This window comes from Elephas maximus, chromosome X (genome assembly GCF_024166365.1).
Source record: "Elephas maximus indicus isolate mEleMax1 chromosome X, mEleMax1 primary haplotype, whole genome shotgun sequence".
Classification (NCBI taxonomy): Eukaryota; Metazoa; Chordata; class Mammalia; order Proboscidea; family Elephantidae; genus Elephas; species Elephas maximus.
In genome coordinates this window covers 112,205,493-112,210,558 of record NC_064846.1, presented here as the reverse complement: position 1 = coordinate 112,210,558, position 5,066 = coordinate 112,205,493, and the positions used below count along the sequence as shown (strand labels likewise).

The 5,066-nt window shown below is 35.4% G+C and overlaps 1 pseudogene; it reads left to right on the top strand.

Annotated features, from left to right (window-relative positions):
- Positions 1-677: 677 nt before the first annotated feature.
- On the top strand, positions 678-2,574 carry LOC126068773 (PEST proteolytic signal-containing nuclear protein-like; annotated as a pseudogene).
- Positions 2,575-5,066: the final 2,492 nt, after the last annotated feature.

The following is a 5,066-nucleotide window of genomic DNA, read 5'->3' as shown; positions in this document are numbered from 1 at the left end:
CTTTGCAAAAATAGTAAGAATTCACTAAACGAACCAACTCAGCCTTTAACAACTAAGGCGGAAAAACAGCAAACCCTGGGAAAGGGGGAAAATCTGACTTCCGGAGTTACATATTGTAATACTCAAGTGTCCAGTTTCAACAACAACAACAAAAAAAAAAAAAATCAAAGGACATACAAAAAAAATAGAAAGGATGACCCAAAGAACAAAATAAAGTGACAGAAACCATTCCTGTGGAAGCCCAGATCATGGACTTAGTAGACAATCGCTTTACAACAACAGTACTGCATATGCTCAAAGAGATAAAGAAAAACAGAGATTAAAAAAAAAACTAATGGAAATCAGGAAAATAATGCCTGACCAAGATAAATTATTAATAAAGAGATAGAAATTATAAAAAGGAAACAAACAGAAGTACTGAAGCTGAAAAGTACAATAACTGAAATGAAAAATTCACTGGAGGGGTTCAGTGACATATTTGAGTAGTTAGAAGAAAGAATCAACAAACCTGAAGATAGGACAATTAAAATGTTCAAGCCTCAGGAGACGAAGGAGTGAAGAAGGGTGAATAGAACCTAAGGGACTTGTGGGACCCCATCAAGCTGACCAACTTACACAGTATGGGAATCCCAGGAGAAGAAACAGAGAAAGGATCATAAAGAAAATCTGGAGAAATAATGGTCAAAATCTTCCTAAAGTTGACAAAAGACATGAGTCTACACATTCAAGAAGCTCAAAAATCTCCAAATGGAATAAACCCAGAGATTCACATCAAGACACATTATAATGCAACTCTCAAGTACCAAAGATAAAGACAAATTTGAAAGCAGCAAAAGAGTAGGAAATCATCATATACAAGGGACCCATGGTAAGATTCAATGCCAATTTCTCTTCAGAAGCCATAGAGGCCAGATGGGGCTGTGATGTCCTTGGCAGGGCTGCAGGATACACGGCGGTGAGGAAAATATTGTACCGGAAGGAGTGAGAGAAGAAGCCGGAGAATCTGCAATGAGCTAGAGTTACTGGAGGACCTGAAGAAGAAGCAAAAAAAAAAAAAAAAAACCTGAAAACTATTTGTTCCAGTAATGGAGGAGAAAGTTCCAGTTGCAGCGCTGAGAATCGATCAGCTAAAGAAGAAACTGAAGACTTCCAAGAAAACCTACAAAGATCTCCAAGTCTGGATTTGCCATATATAGTCAGACGGCATAAGCCATATCATCTAACTTGGGTCAAATATGGATAACATTGCGCAGAATGGGAACTCCAGAAAACTTAATTGTGCTCAAGAGGAACCCTTACATAGATCAAGAGGCAGTTGTTTGGACAGAAGAAGGGGATACTGATTGGTTTAAAGTCAGGAAATGTGTGCATCAGGGCTGTATCCTTCCGCCATACCTATTCGATCTGTATGCTGAGCAAATAATAGGAGAAGCTGGATTATATGAAGAAGAATGGGGCATCAGGATTGGAAGAAGACTCATTAACAACCTGCGTTATGCAGATGACACAACCTTGCCTGCTGAAAGTGAAGAGGACTTGAAGCACTTACTAACGAAGATCAAAGACCACAGCCTTCAGTATGGATTACACCTCAACATAAAGAAAACAAAAATCCTCACAACTGGACCAATGAGCAAGATCATGATTAAAGAAGAAAAGATTGAAGTTGTCAAGGATTTCAGTTTACTTGGATCCACAATCAACAACCATGGAAGCAGCAGTCAAGAAATCAAAAGATGCATTGCATCGGGTAAACCTGCTGCGAAGGACCTCTTTAAAGTGTTGAGGGGTAAAGATGTCACCTTGGAGACGAAGGTGAGCCTGACCCAAGCCATGGTATTTTCAATCACATCATATGCATGTGAAAGCTGGGCAATGAATAAGGAAGACCGAAGAAGAATTGATGCCTTTGAATTGTGGTGTTGGCGATGAATATTGAATATACCATGGACTGCCAAAAGAACAAACAAATCTGCCTTAGAAGTACAACCAGAATGCTCCTTAGCACCAAGGATGGTGAGACTGCATCTTACATACTTTGTACATGTTGTCAGAGGGATCAGTCCCTGGAGAAGGACATCATGCCTGGCAGAGTACAGGGTCAGCAGAAAAGAGGAAGACCCTCAAGGAGGTGGATTGACACAGTGGCTCCAACAATGAGCTCAAGCATAACAACGATTGTAAGGATGGCTCAGGACCTGGCAGTGTTTTGTTCTGTTGTGCATAGGGTCTCTATGAGTTGGAACTGATTCGATGGCACCTAACAACAACAACAAGTCAGATGGCATAAGCCATATCATCAAACTTGGGTCAAATAAACCTAAAGAAGCAATTCCAACTCTTTCTCCAAAAATCCTCTCAGTAGCAGCCGCTTTTAATGAAGATGAAGATAGTGAATCAGAGGAAATGCTTCCAGAAGCAAAGAGGTGGATGAAAAATACGGGAAGGGAGACACCAGCATCAGCAGGACCAAGCTCCTTCAACAAAGGAAAGCATGCATTTTCTGATAGCCAGAAGCTATAGGAGTGAAATATAAAATCTCATCTTGGAAACATCCATGACCAACACAATTAAATGATGTGTTTTGTGATTGGAGTGTGAGGTGGGTGTAAAGTTAAGAGAACAGTTTCCTTTTTTAAAGAATGGTTTAAGACTATCTTTGGAGCAGCTTTTATATTTTAATTAAAGATTAAGTGGTACACTAATAAATAAGAGCTCGAAATTAGAAGTAATTTATGTTTTATATACAGATTTGAAGACATTTTGTAGTTTCATGTGATTAGTTTCCAAAGGTTACAGATAATAAATCTGAAATGGTACCTTTTTAAGAATTGAGTATTTTTTTTATGACATAACTATTAGCAAATTAAGAGGGAAGAAAAAGTTATTGCCTATTTAAACTGGTTCAAAATGCAAGCAATTACTCTAATTTAACTCCATCATTATATGAATTCTTTGGCCCCACAGGAATAGCCTTATAGAAAGGGAGTATTGTACTGGGAGGAAAAATGTTACCGGACTATTGACTGAAAGTAAATTTAGATAAAATTAAATACAGCCTTTTTTTTCTTATGGGGATTTGTTTTGTTTCAAGTCATAAAGTACTTTTTGCATTGCTATCAGTATATACAGATGCTTAGCTCTTTAAAAGTAAGCATTTTTTGAAATTTTATATTAACTGTTCAGTATTTGAAACAGCTCACGTTACTTTAATGGGTCTTATTTACCTTCAGTAGTCTTCAAATAACAACCATTTGCTACCAAAGTAAATCAGCATTTTGAAGTGCTTTTCTTGGTTTTTGTTATTAGCTAGTTCCTGAAAACAATTACACCAGAACTTGAGGAAGCTATTTCTTTTAAAATACAAATCAGTAACAAAAATTTTAAATGTACATGTTGCTTAAATATTTACCTGTTTTTATTTTAAAAGGTATGAACACCCATAAATGAAATTAATATTGTATGAAGATGGGAAATGAGAAGATGCACTTTCTGTACTTTGTCAAACCATTTAAGTTACTAATTTGAATTGACCTTACTACAGAAGTTCTTACTAACAGAATAAAAAAATACTATGGTTTATTTTCAGTGTATATACACTGACCAATGGCGTCTCAAAAGCACATTTTAGACACTGAAAATAGAAGGAAAGAAAATGCATCTTCGAACATTTTATGGAATCTCTGACCATATATGTTTTGTTCTGTGTGTTGTGGGGTTTGGGGTGGTATTTTCTTTTTTTTTTTAAGTTTTTGTATTGTATATGAACTCTTTTATTCTTAATATGACAGTTAAACACATCTTTGAAATCATAGTCACAAACAAAAGAAACATAAAATGTAACTATTTCCTTGAAAATTCCTACAATGTTATATTTGGAGAATGCTTCAGACTATTTGGAGCCCCAGTGGCACAGTAGTTAAGAGCTCGGCTGCTAACCAAAAGGTCGGCAGTTTGAATCTACCAGCTGCTCCTTGGAAAACCTAGGGGTCACTTCTACTCTGTCCTATAGGGTCACTATCAGTTGGAATCAACTTGACAGCAACAGGTTTTTAGTCAGAGTGTTTTATTGGTGGTAACTTCTTTCTGAACTCTTTTAATAGGTAATAAGTCCAAAGAAGCCACCTGACTGACTATTCACTTGTATTTAAGTTTAGAATAAGTCCCAAGTAAAAAAATGGAAATGTATATAGAACTATTCTCACTTACATGATCAAGATACATGAATTTAGCTTGCTTTAATGTAGGCAAACTTTCCATTTTCATTCATTTACTGTTTATATTAAAATAATAATTATTATTCTCCTGCATATTCTTTTCTTGACCCAAATGGAATATTTACCTAAGGTCAATATGGGAGAGAGAAATGACTGAGATGAATGTCTTTACTAAAATACCAATAAATTGTCAAACTCAAAAAAAAAAAAAACAGAGAGGCCAGAAGACAGTGGAATGACACATTTAAATAATTCTATATCTGGGAAATTGTCAACCATGAATTCTATACCTGGAAAATTGTCCTTCAAAGTGATGATAACAGTAAGATATTCCCAGATAAACAAAAGCTGAGAAAGTGTGTTACCACAAGACCTGCCCTTTAAGAAAGAAGTGCTAAAGAGAGTCTTCCAGGATGAAATGAAAGGACACTATACAGAAATGTGAACCAGTATGAAGAAATAAAGATCTCCAGTAAAGGTAATTTTCTGTGCAAATGCACAGGCCAATTTTATTGTAATTATGATTTTAAACTATACTTGTTATGTCCTACATAATTTAAAAGAAAAATGGATAAAAATAATTATAAATCTATTTTATTGGGCACACAATATATAAAGATGTAATTTGTAACAATGACAATATACAAGGAGGGGTAGAACTGTATAGGAATAGAGTTTTTGTATGCTATTAAAGGTAAAAAAAAATTGCCATCAATTCGATTCCAACTCATAATGACTGTATAGGACAGAGCAGAACTGGTAGAACTGTCCCATAGGGTTTCCAAAGTTTTTTTTTAATGCTTTTAAAAATATTTTCTAATAAAATAAATATGTAAGTATTATTTCATT